The following is a 17510-nucleotide window of genomic DNA, read 5'->3' as shown; positions in this document are numbered from 1 at the left end:
CCTCCCCACCCCACCCAAATAATAACGCAATGACTTACTCTAAACGCAGCCAGCAGCAGTCCTGCAAACAATTGTGTGATCACGTGTGGGAGCGAGACTGAAGTAGTAGTGAAAAAAAAAAAAAAATAGAAAGAAGGAAATACTAATTCCAAAGCTGTGCCAATAGGAATAGTAGTAATATGTATGATGAGTATGTCTTTCCTCAGGATGAAGTCATCCATATAAATTGCCATGTATAATATGTCATATAATACATAATCACTGGTAAAAAAATCCCTCCCAATATTCAGGGAATCCTGGGAACAACTTTTATTTGAGCAGTGCAGCCAAGGACCAGTCAATCGAATTTGTACATTACTTCACTTATCTTAGGGTTCAGAGCGTGTCAGACTTGCCCTGGCCCAAAAGGTGCGAGACCTGTCCCGCAGCTGCTTCCCGTTGACAGTGAAAACACCCCACATAACCACCGAGTGAAGCCGCGGAAACACAGGCAAATGGTTGGCTGCAAAACCGTAATTTAGCTTTTCCCAAATCAGTTTGAGTGAATCTCCCTCGTTGTTCCTGATGGCAATTCATTATACTCTTTTTGCAAAATGAAAGAAGACTTTGATGGCAACCTGCCCTGGTGGGGCGGGTTTCCCAGCCACGGCATCAGGCATGTTTGGAATATAATTGACAAGCTTGTAGTTTCATGTATCGATTCAGCATGCGAATACTGTTATTATTCTTTCCATGGTTGCTTGCATGAAGATGTTCCACCTCTAGGAAAAACAGGAGAAATTCCTAGAGAACGGTAAAATTTGGTTTCCTGTTTTCCAGCTTGTTAATACCTCTAATGCATGAAAAACCCTTAAGAAATAGTAGCTGTTTCCTTGCTCTGATCTATTTGTTGTTTGCAAAAATTAGATGGCATCATAGGTGAAAACTGCCTTCTCTGAGCATCTTGTGGAAGATGCAGTTCATGTCAGTTTTGTTCTGTAAGCAACTGAGGACATAATAGAGAATAACAATGTCATAAAATATCTGACAAATATCCACATAATTATTATTTGTGTGGGAAGGGAAGGAGGACCACACACAGATCTAAAACATACTTTCATAAGTCAAATTTCAATCCAGTTTACATAACTGACATTATTTTTCTAGCAAACAACAAATACTTGAATTGTTTTGACTTACTGGTATGTACAATTATAGGAAAGTTTTGTAACTTGTAATATCACAACTAGTTGTGTTTAGAATAGTCTTTTTATGAAGTCCTTTTACAAAGGTAGCGTAGTGCGAGCTTTAGTGGCATAAGGCTAAGCCCATGCACACATCTTTGTAAGTGCAACGCCAAAAATAGCATATTGCTTTTTAGGTAACTTTCCAGGAAAGTACAGACTCATTTCCATTAATTTCCATCAAAGCCCCTGGCAGTTTATTTATTTTAAAATAATGGCTTCATGTGAAGTTGAAAAAAATAATATTTTAGGTGCATATTTGTTATTTTTTAGTTTTAGTTTTGAAAGATTACCCACTTACTTTCACATTCTGTAGATGCAAAAGGTCACCCAACAAACCACATTAGAAAATGTGATTCCTCTATCATTTGTGCTTTAACTTAGGAATTTCGCAAAGCCTTCCACAACTACCCCAACACCTGGTTTTGTACTGAAGGGCAAAGGTTCCTAAAGGTCATATCATCAGCACACTTGAAAGCCTGAACCAAGAAATGCTGCCAGGGGAAGATCTACAAGATCCTGGAAGTCACGCACAGAAAAAAAAAATAAACATTTACAATAGATAGATAGATAGATAGATAGGTAAAATAAAATAAAATAAAATAAAATAAAATAAAATAAAATAAAATAAAATAAAATAAAATAAAATAAAATAAAATAAAATAAAATAAAATAAAATAAAATAAAATAAAATAAAATAAAATAAAATAAAATAAAAGAGGGCTATGATTGTATTCTCCCACAGGCACAAGTTAAAAAATAGATCTTGCAATATATCCTGAAAGTTAACTGTATTCTCATGGACAAGGAGGGAAATGCATGTTACCCAGAGGGGACTATTACAGGAACACAGATTATAATTAAAGAAAATTTCTTAGTGCTTGGTGAGGTGGCTAATGTTCCATCGCTTGTTTCTTTTAACAAACTGTTACTGGCAACCACAGTCTTAAGTGAAAAATAATCACCGAAAGGCACAGAGACATTAATCATTACAATGAAGCCATTAATGCAAAGCAAAATGCATATTTTCCATTTGAAGAAATAGCAATTAAGTAAAAAATCACTGCACGTTCACCCTTCTCTGTGTCCTTCAGCTAATTTGCCTCTCAAAAATTTTGCCTTCAGACTTGGAAAACAATTCTAAGAAGTGTTCAGTTATGAGATAACCTATTGACCAAAAAGGGCTTTCAGTGCTGCTACTGCAGTCTCATGCTTCGTATGCAGTTTGAACCTAAATAAGTTCCCCTTAAGGCAAATACTATGCCCTTATGCCATTTTCTTAGTTACATTTTAACACAGAAAATGGTCCGCCTTGTCCTCTAGTTAATTAATGAACTCGATATAAAACACAAGCAAATCAGCTGCAATACGCTACGGCTTCTGCTGTTAGCACAGACAGCGGAGATGCACTAACAATACATCCTATTTATGACCGATTTGCCCAGAGCAAATACAGCTACCCCAATGTCATTGCAATTGCAGAAAGTGTCGTTGCGGGCATTTTCTGCAGGAACGCGAAGCTTGTAACCTGCACGTGACAAAGCTTTTCATTCAGCATCAGTTTGAGCAGGGCTGTACTTTCACTGCATGGCTCGTGATGCAAAAGCCGCTGTAGCTGAAGCCTGGTTTGCAATGTGACAGCAACCTCACATCGCACATGCCATGACTGAGAAAAACACAAATGGATCATATTCCCCAGCACCCAGCGCTGCAGCACCACGCCATGGCCGCTCCATCTCTTCACAACCTCTTTCACAAGGTAGGGTTTGTCCGGAGCTGGGCAGCTGCACCTGGCGCAGGGTGGTGGAGCGAGTGCTCAGGCAGCAGCGACAGGCTGGGTGGCACAGCTTGGAGATGAATCATAGACGCATAGAACACCAGGTTGGGAGGGACCTCAAGGATCATCTGTTCCAACCTTTCTTGGCAAATGCAGTCTAGAGAAGACGGCCCAGCGCCCTGTCCAGCTGAATCTTAAAAGTGCCCAATGTTGGGGAATCCACCACTTCCCTGGGGAGATTCTTCCAATGGCTGATCGTTCGCATTGTGAAAAATTTTCCTCTTGTGTCCAATCAGAATCTCCCCAAGAGACTGTACCCATCACCCCTAATTTTTTCCATCTTTTCCATGTGACTCCTTGTAAACAGGGAGTCTCCGTTTTCTTTGCAGCCACCCTTTAAATACTGGAACATGGTGATAAGGTCTCCCCTAAGCCTTCTTTTCTCAAGCTGGACAAACCCAATTCTCTCAGCTGTTCCTCATATATCAGGTTTCCTAGTCCTTTTCTAGGGCCCTTTTCTGGCCTGTCTACATCTTTTTGTATAGTGAGGACCAAAACTGAACACAGCATTCCAGGTGTGGCCCGACAAGCGCTGAGTAGAGTGGGGTAATGACTGCTTGATCTCTGCCGGTGATGCCCGTGTTGATGCAACCCAGCATCCTGTTGTCTTTCTTTGCCGCAGCAGCACACTGTTCACTCACATTGAGCTTGTTGTCCACCAGGACCCCCAGGTCCCTTTACACAGAGCTGCTCCCCAGCCAGGTAGATCCCAGCCTGTCCCACACTCCTGGATTATGTTTTCCCAGCTGCAACACCTTACACTTGTTCTTGTTGAACTTCATAAGGTTAGCCCACTCCTCCAGCCTATCCAGGTCTCCCTGCAGGGTGGCTCTCCCTTCCGAAGTGTCCACTTCCCCACTCAGTTTGGTGTCATCAGTGAACTTTGTCAGGGTACACTTGATCCCATCATCCAGATCATTTATGAAGATATTAAACAGCGTTTGGCCCAATATCAGTCCCTGAGGGACCCCTCTTGTGTCAGGTTGCCAGTTTGAAAAGGAGCTATTTACCATATGGGAACCCCCTTTCCCTTCTCCCACTCCTCCAAGCTCACAACAGATACTTGGGGTATCGCTTTCAAAGAAAAGAAACCTGAGAGACCTGAGTGGCGTTAGTTTGGATCGGGCATTGTTTCTCAGCAGCACAGGAGGTGGTCTTCTCATTTTCTGGTAAAGCCCTCCTATAGCAGGGACAGCTTCTGACCGTCAGAGCCCCTGAAGCCACAAACAGGAGAGACTGCATAGGAAAAATAACTCGGACCACAGCTGGACTCTTAGTTAAATCACTGCTAGCCCAAACATCTTCGCCAGGCTGTTCATGGCCAGCAATCCCTCAGCAAGCAGGGGAAGGTACCACAGAGGACATTTATTGCCCCTCTCTCTTGTAGAAGGCAGAGCTGCAGAGCTGAATGCAAGAGAGCCCACACGGATTAAAGAGCTTGACCTGGGCCTCAATAAAGACAGAACACAAGAGGGTTTACGGCACGTCCCCAGGAACTGCTCTCCCCTTGGAGCCACTTGCAGCATAGAGCTCTTCCCAGATGGGGAATGCTCTTCCCAGAACCCTCTTCCCAGCTTTGTTTCCTGCTTGCAGACTTCAGGAGGGAGTAGTGCTGGCTGACCACCTCCTCACAGAGCGCTGCCACCTTGCTTCCTCACTCACCGCCCTTTGCTGGTGCCACAGCAGCTTCACCGAATTTATTCTTCATTGCCAGCAGCGTGAGAAAAGAAACAGCTTGTGTTCTTTGCAACTCCATGTGCTTAAAGTCCGTGATGGATTTGCTGTTGAGGTATCTAAAGCCACGTTTTAAAATTGGAATAGGATTGGGCCTAAAATAAAGGCTAGTCTGTGCATATGTACATACATTTTATGTTATTAAGCCAACGTCATGTCAATTATTATATAAAATTTTACATTTTTACTTACATGTGTTCATACTGCCAATATTGACTGGCAAAAACTAAATATTATTAGAATACTATTTGCCATTTATACACGTTCTTCATTTTTTCCCCCAATCTAAGAATTCCAGGCAGTTGACAGCTGAGATATTATTATTCACTACAGAGATTAGATATTAAATCTCATCCTGGTGGAGAGGGAAGGTGCGTGTAAGGAAGATAAATTACAGCCTTGTCAGGCTTGTGACTGAGGAGCGTATCTTAGTGAGACTCAGAAAAACCTGGTACCACTCCTACCTTCACTACATTCGCCATGCAACCCTGCAGACATTCTTTGCTAGTGGGACAAAAAAAATATTTTCTAATTGTACAGCAGTCTCGTGAGATACAGGCAATGTTTGTAGGACATTAAGATACTCTGAAAGGGCAATGGGGAGCAAATAAACTCAGTGAAGGACTAGCGATCGGGATTGACTTTGGTGCGACTTGAGGAGCGAAGACAGTGACTAACAGGAACTAAGTTGGCAAAATTCGGGATGTGATTACAGGGTTCAGAAGTTATTTCAGTTTTCTGTGCAGACAACCAGGCTCCACAACACAGCTCAGTGCAGAGATCCCATGCAGGAGCCAGACCCGCTAGCTTGCAAATCAACCTGGTACAGCTGCCCATGCCTAAGCTGACAAGCTCTGGTGAAGGCTAATGGCAAAATTACCCTTCTGGAGTCCAAACCACCACCTGCGAGCGGCACTGGGCTGGGCTGTGGTGACATAACAGCTCTTTGGTGCTAGCGGCAGGATTTCCAGTGTTGCTCAGCGGAGCGTCACACAGATGTGTATCAGGAGTAGATTGACATGGGAGGAGCTTCCCATGGAGAAGCATGGGAACACAACACCTACAAGGAGAGCTCTAGATAGTGGCACAGTGAAAAGGAGAGATCAGGTTTTAGAAGCACCTTTCAAATAAAAGAAGTAAAGAACATCTCCCAAGATGCCCCTGCCCTATTTCAACCTCCTCCTTTAAGTGATCCCATTTTTCCCTGCCCCTGGCTGTGGGTGACCTGGGACCTTTTGTATCATCCCTCTCTCATCCTCCTTGCCAGCGATTTACCACTATGTTCCCTATCTTCCCTTGCTGGACCTCCCCCCAAAAGGTACCTGCCCTCCTCTTCCCTCTCTTTGCAAGTGCTGGAGGACTCTCTTCATTCCACTTCTGTCAGAAGATGCAGCCCCTCTGACTAGAAAATCCTGCTTCTGTGCCTGAGTGCATCACTTGGAATTTATGGCTGATGCGACCTTTGAATATTCAGCTCTAAATTGCAGCAAAGTTGGAACACTGGAGATCAGCCAGGGCAGGGAAGGAAGGAGAGAAGGAAAGAGACGGAGTGAAAAAGGGCGAAAGAGAAAAAGAAAGAGAGAAAGAAAGAGGGAGAAGGGAGGGAGGAAGGAAGGAAGGAAGGAAGGAAGGAAGGAAGGAAGGAAGGAAGGAAGGAAGGAAGGAAGGAAGGAAGGAAGGAAGGAAGGAAGGAAGGAAGGAAGGAAGGAAGGAAAAGAGAGCAAGAAAGAAAGGAAGGAAAGTGAGAAATCAAGAAAGAAAGAAAAAAAAGAAAGAGAAAGAAAAGAAAGATGGAAACAAGGAAAGACAGAAAGAAAGAAGAAACAAAGGAAGAAAGGAAGAAAGAAAGGAAGGAGGAAAGGAAGAGAGAAAGGAAGAAAGGAAGGAAGAAAGGAAGGAAGAAAGGAAGGAAGAACTGCAGAGGTCTGTCTGAAAGGACATCTACATACAGAGGCACAGGCAGAGTTGTGGCTCTCTGCCTTTCTCCTGGGCACAAAGTGGCTGGGAGCAGGGAGCAGCCTGGGTGCAATGGCACAACTGCCCTCCTGCCCGCTGCCTCGGCCAGCTCTGAGCATAGCCCCGAAGAGCTCATGTCCGCTTGCATGGATCCGCCTGGATGTGTCCTGTGCCTGGACATGTCCCGTGTCTCCCCTCGTCACGCGCCGCTGCAGAACAAAGCCATGGATGCAGCCTTTCCTGTTTACTCCTGTGGGTGCGGTACATCAGTCGCTCCTCGCCCTGATATTAGAAAAACAATCAGAGTTGGGCCACAGGATGTGTCGCTACTCTCTTGTGCCTGCTCAGCTCAACATTTTACAAATATTTCCTACAACAGTGCTCCAATTCCCACTGTTCGGTGGCAAGAACATGGCAGTGAAACTCGGGCCCAGTCTGTCCTAAAGAAGCACAGCTAGAGACAAAAGGTTTTACAAAAATTCTAAATTAAAACTCCTGGGGATGCCTGCTGGTTTTACTTAAATGTGTGAACTGATTAAATGGTGTCCATGTCTTACTGTAGCCTTGGGGAAGCAGTAAAGGGATCTGATGAAGTCACAGAAGAACCATTCCGAACTAGGGCTGTTCAAAAGTGAAGCCCTCGCTACTAGAATCCCTGGGTTCCTAATGAATATGTACCTTCTTATTTTTTAGCAAGACGAGCATTTTGTAACAGTTGCACTTTTAAACACTGTTGTACTTTCCACATAGTTTAAATAATATACATTTGGCAAGTCTTGCCCTCTCTAAAACTATGGCTAGCTAAAGGGAGGAACATTTCCAGTGTGTCTGTTATAATTTAATGAGTATACTTATTCAAAGTGAAATTGATTTGAAGGAGTAAGAATTGCTCAGAGGGGCCCTGTTTTGTTGGGTTTTTTTTTGCTTTTTTGGTTGCTAATTTGTTTTTCTTTTGCTCATTCCGGGTAAACAAGATAATTTTTTTATGAAGTCTATATCCTAATATAGTTACAGAGGAACGTACTCATTTCCAGGAAAGCTTATGCTATCGGTGTCATGTTTATTAACTTGCAATATTGTGATAAAACAATATGAAAAAGTTCATGAAGTATGAAGATCTACAGTCAAAACCAGAGTAAGGCTATGCTGAGTTTTGGGGGTATTTTTACTATGCTCCATAGCGTAATTGAGTCTTCCTTCTGCTAACTCTTGCTACAATAAACACAGTCAGGTAACCCCACACCCTGAGGGCGTACGTGCTTAACTTTAAAATCTGTGAAAGAATACTGAATTTACACAGGGCTCATCCAGTTGCAAAACTTGAATTTACACAGGGCTACACACAGTTGTAAAGTTAAGTGTGTGCAGGATAACGGCCTAAAAATTTACTGCAAGCTAGATAGCACTGCAAAGATTTGCAATAAATTAGAGTGTCAGATGAGGCCTGATGTCAAACATTAAAATATAATTTTCTATTTTAGTGAATTGTCATGAAGCTTTAATGGAAGAGTGCATCCTGAGCAAGGATCTAAATGAACAGTCATCATCTAAAAAGTCAAACAACTTTTCCAGTTATAAGAAATGCCATGGCAAGAAAATGAAATGCAAAGAAAAGAGAAAGCTAGAAAGAATAGCTAAGCAGGATGACTGGGTATGAGTTTTGCAGAATCGTCAAGATTTAAATATATATGTAGGAATTTATCAGCTTTCAGACAAATATATTTCGTCTAAATTATCCACATTAAAAGCATTTCAGCAAGGGGAGCAAAGATGCTGGTATCGCATGGTAGTATTGGAGATGCTTGAAATTTGCAGTACAAAACCCGTCTCTCCGGGACATTCAGTGAGCAGATGTTCAGAGGCAGTCTGCTGCTTACAAATCAAAACCGTATGAGAAATGTTATAGCTGCTGATGTTCGCAAGAAGGACAGATTCTCTTTTGTGGGGTTTTTATTAATGTCAGCTCTAGTAATCCTTGATGATCCTATAGATTCAGCAAAATCCTAATAACTCATTCTGAGAAAACTCGGAAGAGATATGCAGATGTAAATTAATTTAGCCATCAGCATTCCTAATTAAAAAAAAAAAAAATAATCGTGAGAAGCAGGTTTTTTGAAGTGTGGTTTTCCCACAGTTCTCTCTTGTCCGGATACTTGGGTGCCCACAAGGGGCTAAAGGAACACCTCAGACTGTCCCCAGGGAGAGCACTCTTTCGGTCTGTCTCTGCCTTCGCAACGCTGGCAGCCAGCCTCAGTCAAAAAGGTTCTTCCCCCTTCTGAAGCCTCGAAGGCCTCGGCGTTACCTTTTACTTGGTGCAGTCACTCAAGCCATTGCGCAGCGACCTCATAACATCATTTTTTACTGAAACATTTTTTTCTTCCTTGGCAGATCCATCAGTTTTCTCTTGCTTTCCGCAGTCCAGATGACTACTGATGGAAAAGAATCAGCCCGTTGATCCCTCTTTCCTTTCCTGAAGTTCTGTCCTACAAGCCGGGCAGACGTGTATCGCCCAAATTCAAGAAAGCACTTGCTTGTAGATTCTCCTAATCGTCTGTGAAATTTAGCATCATACGTAACGGGGAGAGAAAGCATTATAGCTGCCATACCACTTTTAGCAAGAATCATATGGTATCAGTTAAATTAAAACTGAGAAAAAAAACTTCATGCTCAGGAGGAAGAAATTAGCATCCAGTTGGCAAGGCAGCTATATTAAACCAGATACCAATCTCAGCAGCACCAGAATTAATTAGGAGTAATTGCAATCTACTTCTGCACGGAAGAGAGTAATTTTTTTCACAATTATGTCTTTTCTTATCTTTATGTTTGAGCCTTTAAGATTATGATCACATTTTTAAATGTTACTTTGGGTTGATAACTGAAGATGGTGTCTGAGGATAGATGCCCTTGTATTAGGACTGTTCCAGATAAAACATCCTACATAAAAATAAATATTGAGATTAAAAAATAAAGTGCCCCAAAATTAGGAAATACCACAAGTAAGATAGCCAACACAATGTTATTTCTGTCCTGTTGCGGGCACAAAGGCTGATAAATGAAAGGTAAAAATGAATTCTTTAACGTTCAGCTATATTTGCTAAATAGTGTTGGAATGTAGCAGATTATCTGCTATTTGATAGACACGGCCTTACTCTGTAGAAATATGCATAGGCACAGAGGTCCTCTTCCTTTATGATTAAAATGAGAAAATACTTAGCAACAAGATTGTAAAGAAGAAGAGGTGAAAGTATAAATCATGGTAACTTGTCTTTTAAACCAGACCTCTCTCCAGAAGGTCAAAGGATGCAGCTGGTGAAATAAAGGGCAAAAGCTTGCGGTGCGCCCGCTCTCCCAACCCTCGAGAGTGCTACAGGAAGTTCAGCAAGCTGCTTATGCGGAGTCTGGGATGACTTCTAAGGGTACGGTGGTTTTTTAACCATATTTCTAAATAGAGCTTACTTGTACTTCACAATACTAAAATATTGTGAAGTACAGCAAGAAAAAAAAAAAATCATCTTTTCTTTTGCATCGCTTTTGCACATCTGTGCAAATTTAAATAAGTATGCAGCCAGTGAAGTAAGGCCCACGGTTGCTGCAGCGAATCCTACTCTCTAATTGAATCAGCGTATGTGCATCTCGGCTCCGAAATTAGATGAAATGCAAAGACTTGTGCTCGTGTATAGCCATGCTGACTACATGGGTTTCCTCGGGAGTAAAGATACATATCAACGTACTGCACTAATGACAGAGCTGCTCTGGGATGAAGTACCTCACGGTAAAGAAAAGTCATATGTTAAAGAAAGGGGAACATAGAAGGCAAAACAGCTCAGCTGCTCTATCTTTCCAACACTGCTCAAGACATTAATTGCAGAAAATGAGGCACCTAAAAATATCTGACTATAGATTTCCTCACAGTGCTGATGTTATCACTTGTGCTCGGTTCTCTCCAGTCTATCTGTTTGCCCAGTTCTGATGGTCTTTTACTTCTGCCACTTGACAGCAGAAGCTGCGGCTCTTACTGTCTGCCAGTATTAGTTGGTAAACAGATGCTTTTTAAAGCAACAGCTGCACTTCAACAAAAAAATGTTAATTTACTTTTACAATTTTTTCGAGGAGATAAAGCAGCTGGAGTACTTTGGAGATAAAGTAACTCATGAATAATTCACTTGACACCTTTATACTGAAGTATGGCTGTCTTCATTAAATGACATTGACTCCCGTCAAGGCCGGTGAGGGGGTTTGGCGAGGAAGGCAAAGTTGTTTCCACTTGAGACCCCATATAATGACAGTTGGTGGCACGGTGGAAATTTTGCAACTCTTTGTTTATCATTCCCCTTCAGATCATTTCAATATAAAAATCACTTGGGTTCAATACTCTGGAAAGTAATGCAAGGGGAAAAATCAGGTGTGTAGGTTACAAATGCTTATGGCCCGAGAAAAAGAACAGGTTATGTGTGTTCACACAGATGGCTAAAATCCCATACTGCAGCGTATGAGGTGTTTTATCCATTTTTTAGTAAGAGATGGTGCTGGATGCCCTCCCGAGTGCCTGGGGAGGCCCTGCCGGTGGCCTGGGGTCCCCCAGAGCTGGGCCAGTGCCCCGGGGGGGGTGCAGCTCCTGAGCTGTGGGTTGCCACCACCTGCCCGAGCAGGGCTTTGTTAGGATCCAGCCAAATCCCTGGCATTCTTGTTCCTTCCCCCGGAGGCAGAGCATGAACTGCAGGCATTTATCGTCCTTGTTGCTGTCTCATCGTGTTGGCAGCATTACGAGAGATGCCACTTCGGTTAATTACCGCAGAGCAGGAGTGCCAATCTGGCCCTGGCTAACACAGAACAAGGGTGGAAGGCGCAGGGTCTTCTTCTGGAGGTGGAAGAAGGCTGCGGGGATCTGAAGTGAGATCAGAGCCTGCTGCTCTCCTCCAAAATACCTGCCTGCTCGGACCCAGAAACAGGTTTCAGCTCTCAAGCAAGCCCCTAAAGCTCATATAGCACAGAAACGTTATGGCTGGCAGGTGTAAGGGAGCAGGCAAATGTCTTAATTGGGTAGCAAATTATGTATTTAATAAATTGCATGGACAGAAAAGTTGCAGTAGGGCCTACAGAAAAAGAACGGCCCTGAATTGCCAGCAGAAGAGGCACAGGCCTTCAGTTGAGGCTTGCCAAGAGGGAGATATAAGGAGGAAGCCATATCAAGGTATTCATGAAGAAATTAAAAACGGTTGGGGAGCTGGTTGAGAAATAACAGTCAGCTGCCTCCTTCCAACCAGGGAACCTGCAAATGAGTCTGGAGTAAAATGGGGAGAATCTGCAGTTTTCTTCAGAGAAACTCCATGTCTGGACAACAGCTACTACAGAATTATGAATTCCTTGCTCACCAGCAAAGTCGAATAAACTAATGCAGAAAAAGGAACTCTTATTCCACACATCGTTTCAGAATAATCCTGTGTCAGCAGAGTCAGAGTCAGAGATTTTATAACCTAGGGAGAGGTTATAAAATCCTCGTCAACAAATAGTTTCTGATTGCCAGTCAACTCTGATGAACTCATAGAGAGCTTGACCACTAAAAGTACTTGAGTAAAACAGAATATGTGCCCATATTGCAATCAGCATGTGACTGCAGCTTGCAGGGACAGTCTGGAGTTAATTTCTGGGCAGATGATTTGGAGAAAGATGTTGTAGCAGTTTGGGGTGGCCAGATATGCAAACTTTTACCTGGATACTTAAATAGGCTTCACAGCCTCTACTGGCCTATGTGGCAACACCTTCTATAGTCTCTCCAGCTAGCCTCAAGCTAGCTTCAGTATATCTACTTAAGTTATATTTATGTCTGTGCCTTCAGAGACGAGATGCCATGAGCTATATCACCTGACCATGCTCCCACAGCTGGTGAAGGAAAGGTGAATACTGTGACTACAGCACCGCCAGAAATCTCCCACTGAATGTTTTTTTCCCATTTCCACCCTCGAAGGTGTGCTGTTGTGCATATTCCAAATAACTGCAGCCTCCTAGACAAAGCTACTGTATTGAAGAACTCAACTATCTACCCCAGTTAGATGTAAGAAGCACAGCTGTTCACACTGGGCAGCTTTTGGCCAGCCTTAATGATATCTCTTCCACTTGCAGCCACTTTGATGACAGGGCATCACGGCTATTTTAAGTCCTCTGGAGCTTGGTGCACTGTAAAGAATTTTGCTCACAGTGATTCAGCTGCACCGTTGTTAGCAGTTTTAGCATGGACAGTGCTGCCAGCAGAAACCTCAGGAGCAAGGATAACCGGCACGATACCGGGAGCACTGCAAAGCTGTTGACAAATACATCTCTTAGTACCACTGACTGCGCTAAGCAAGGATGGAAAACTTCAAGCATGAGTGCAAAGTCATTCCTTGGGCTTTTCAGACTGCCTAGTTGAAGCAAATAACACTAGAGGAGGCTGCTGAGTGATGCTGTCTGGCAATGTTCCCACGCTAAAAATACAGTGTAAGATAACTGCTAGGGGTTTTTTGGGGGGAGTTTTCTCCTCAGTTTTCTGTGGATTTTATGCTGTGTATATATAGTGCTGAATGGGAAGTATAGCACCTCTTTTTTCACTCAATCTCAAAGCTTCTTTTGGTCTGGTGCTTTTTTGTCGGTGAATGTTTTTCCTCCTAACTGTGTTCCTGTGAAGGTGTTTCATGGCCTTAGGATGCTGTCAATTACAATTTATTAAATCCTAGGGAGGCCTTTACACATTCTTCTGCCTCTCACTGAGAGCAATTGACAATTTTGGGGAGAAAAAATAGCACCTGTTAAATTTTGGAATCAGTGAACTTCTAGCCTTGCATTCTTCACGCAGATTTCCTAACTCTACATTTTGAAAGGTGCCTTTCAAGGCAAAAATCAAATAGTATCTCTTTTTTGATACAGTGTAAAAGCCAAACTTTTTCTTAAACTATCTCCTGAGTGACTAATGGCCATACTTTTGGAACGAATATAAGTCAGCAGCCTATCTAATTCTGAATATTCTTATCAGCACTTCCAAGGGATTTGTAAAGGACGAAAAAAAAGCCATGGTAATTACTGCGATGGCAGACTAGAGTTCCAAGGCTAGTGTGCTTTTTCATCGCAGGAACAGTTGCAGTGATTTAAGATGTTGCCAATCCTTACTCCCCTCCCTGCCCAGCCCCGGTTATCTTTACCAAACCTCTTGCAAGTGATGTTTAAGTGTCCCTAAGCCAGTATCATACGAAATCTGGAAGCTCAGCATCAACTGCCTCTCACAGTAATTTGCATTCAGTTACTAGGCTACTAGATTTCACACCAAACTGGCTGAAGGACCATTTTGCTTTACTGATTCAAGAGGGGAGGACATGGAAAATGTGGTTGTGTTCACCTCTGGCAGAAGGACAACAACAAAGAGCTGGTCAATAACAATTTATATTGTTGCAGCTCTTTTTTTACTGAATGTGTATCTAAGACCTAAACTACAATTTTGCAATGCCAAAGGGAATAAATCCAGAGCTAAACTCTGCAGCTGATCACCAAGTTAGTTACTGCACCAACATTTTTTTGAGTGCTATGTAATTTTGGTGACTACTAACTGGTTGCAAGCCACCCTAATAAACCTAATCAAATAAATCAATAATTTGCAAGAGTCATAAAACTATTCTCTTTGGCTCCACAGTCCTCCATTACTTGGATAGATGCATTTGCTGAAGACAGAGCTCTACTAGACTGATTCAAGCCAGGATGACAAATTCCATATTCCAGATGACAAAATATTTTCCATCAGGCAAGGAAATTTAAAAAAAAAATAAAAATTATCTTTCAGAGATAGATCTCTTCCATATTGGTGACTCCAGTCTTGTGACTACACTTTGTTGGAATTTGAACTGAATGCTCTTTATTTTCAGAGTGTTGATTTGAGCTTGTCAATAACCCGTAATAACTGAAAAAGTGTCAATACCTAGTGTGCTTAATGTTAGGGGAAAATAATAAAGGATAGATTTTAGAAGGTCATTATCAAAATTTCTTGATGTGCATTAAAATTGGACAACTTGGAGAAAGGTATGACAGGTTTCATTTTATTCTGCAGCTGACCTGACATAATACATCTGCACCCGTGAATATATGCAGCAAGGAGAAACATCTTGGAATACTGAGTATTTGCAAGACTTACGTTAATCATCATTAAAGTGGCTTTGTACCCTGAGTCACCTGCTGAAAGAACTTTGAGCTTGAATGTTTGTCCTTTTTTTTCCCTGTTATGCTAATAAGAAGTATTACTTCGTCATATAGGCTTTGTATCTTCACATAAGCTGTGAGGCGTTCCCCCAACTTCTTTGTGATATAGGGAGGAATACTAGTTGGAAAGCAGGAATAGTAGCCTTGGGTCAAAGGCAAGTATCCAGGCGTGTGAAATGACCTTTGGTTACTTCATTATTTATGCTGAAATGATGTCCCTTGAGGTAATGCACTTGAAAGCACCAATTGCATGCGGCACCAAAATTTCTGGGGCCGTCCCCGTGGATTGTCAGTACTCTGGTAAGCTGAGATGTACCATGAGTTTCTTTACAGGGAATGGTGGAAAAACGTGTTTGCCACTACAGGGTGTAAGGGAGAGTTTGGTTAGAGGGGGCACAGCGACTTTGTGTCACTCGGTGGTCCAGAATGGACAGAGATGACACTGTCATAGTACTGATTCTGGTGATACTGTTACTCATGAAAGCCATTAAAGTCTCTATTTAAGATGAAAAGATTGCATGTGATCTAGCTCATGGGAAGTATAAACTTCACACTTTTAAGCTAATTCTTCATTTCATTTCTCTTTGCATTGTCAAAACAAGGAGCAGCTTCATCTGAGAGTCCCTGAGTAAAGGAACACCCCTTAACGTCTAATTAAAGGTGCTGAAGGGTAGAGAGTCCCTGGATGTAGCTGAAACCCCCTGCCAGAACCAGAGAGGGAAGAATCCTTACTGAAAGGTATCTAGAGAAGAAGAACAGAAGACCAAGAGAAAATGAACTAACTGTATCAATTGTTGACAACCTGACAGACAGCATCTGCAGTGGACATCATCTGCTTTAACATCAGTCTCCCAGTACTGTTAGTCCCTGTTGCAGGATCAGGGATCTGCAAGGAGCATAACCTTTGCTGGCCTGAAAGCTACCAAACAAGATGCCTGGGGAAAATACAGGGATTACATCAACTTCTTGCCTCATCTTTCTGCTACGCTGCTTTCCTCCCTCTAATCTAAACGCTGGTAGGAAGTATTGCTGGCTTTCATTGTGCAATATTGTGTTATGGACTTATTTAAGGGGTTTGTCTTTTTCTTGAGCAAAATGGCACAGAAATTCTCTCACAGTTCAGCCTTCAGCAAACAAACCATAACTCAGGACATCACAAGAGACAGCATCTTCTAGCTACGGCAGTTGTGTTTCTTCCACATTCCCTTGTTTTTTCCACATCCGAAACAGTAGCTACTATGGCACTTCTTCAGGCTCCTGCAAGCTGCTGTTATCCCAGAATAAAAAGGGGCAAGCTGATGTCTGAAAAAAAACTAAATGGCATCATGGCACATTCCGCATGCTGCCCTACCCCACTTGGAACAGGTCTTTACACAGACTTAGGTTTGTATTATGTGAACAAAAGACAATGCCATTATCCGTTGCTTAGAAAAATACTACTCAAATATAATGTATTTTATTTTGAGGATTCTATTCTATTAAAATAGTTTTATTGTCTTCATAGCACATTTTTGAAGTCCTTTGAAAAGCGAATTACTAAAGTGACCTGACACTTGTAACATGCAGCTTAGCTTAGTATTTTTTATCCCTTCTTAGGAGAAGGGTTCTGTGCTTTTAATTTTGGCGTGACTTCTGACTTCTTTTTTTCCCCTTGCTATTAAGTGCCTATGTTGCTACTTATTTATATTGTATTACAAAGGCTTTGCTGAATAAATGTGCCTGGGATTTGTGATGACAGGTGGTGAAAATTATTGTCCTTAATTCTTGTAGGAGTTCAGTCCCAATGAAGCTGGGATTCTTCTGTGACCACCCTCCCTGACCACCATCTCATACGTATATAGCCCTAAGCCACAGCACCACAGGAGAGGCTGTGGGCAGCTGTACCAGCCCAAGGGCAGTCTGAGGGAAGAACCAGGTTTCACCTCTCTGGGGCCCTCCTTTTCCCTGTGGTTGGTTGTGAGAGTGTGTTACATTACCCCTTTAACAACTTGTGGTAAATTCTTCCCTTCCCTCTCCCTGAGTGTATGGAGACAGGGGAATGTTTCCACGTTTCTGCCCACTACTTCATCTCTTTGTGTTCCACATGTTACCAAAATATTTCTCTTCTGAGCTCTTATGTAGGATCTGAAAATGTACTAGGCTTTAATAAAACACACACAAGATCAACAGTATACAGCCCCTAGATATTTCAATTGCGGAGCCAAGCAAGTTGGAAGGAGAGACTGACGAATGACTCTATGGCCACACATGGGAAAGAGGGAAAAGTGTTTCCAAATGTTCTGTTAAAACCTGTAACATATTTTTTAAAATTCTCACATTTCAGGTCAAAATCCCCCGAGACAGAATTTCTGACCTTCACTATCTTTTAACTGTTTGTTTCCATATGTGCCACTGACAAAATGCTGAGTAGGCATTTGAGATTTACCTTCAATACGACATTTCAGCTTAAAGACGCTTACTGTGAATCTAGAAATTTTGCCCTGAGATAGGTGCAATTTCACTGCAAATACTAAGCAAAGCATGTAACACTACCTGAGCAAATG

This window comes from Chroicocephalus ridibundus, chromosome 1, assembly GCF_963924245.1.
Source record: "Chroicocephalus ridibundus chromosome 1, bChrRid1.1, whole genome shotgun sequence".
In the NCBI taxonomy this organism is placed as follows: domain Eukaryota; kingdom Metazoa; phylum Chordata; class Aves; order Charadriiformes; family Laridae; genus Chroicocephalus; species Chroicocephalus ridibundus.
The sequence above is the reverse complement of the archived record's forward strand: the minus strand, read 5'-3'. Positions refer to the sequence as shown.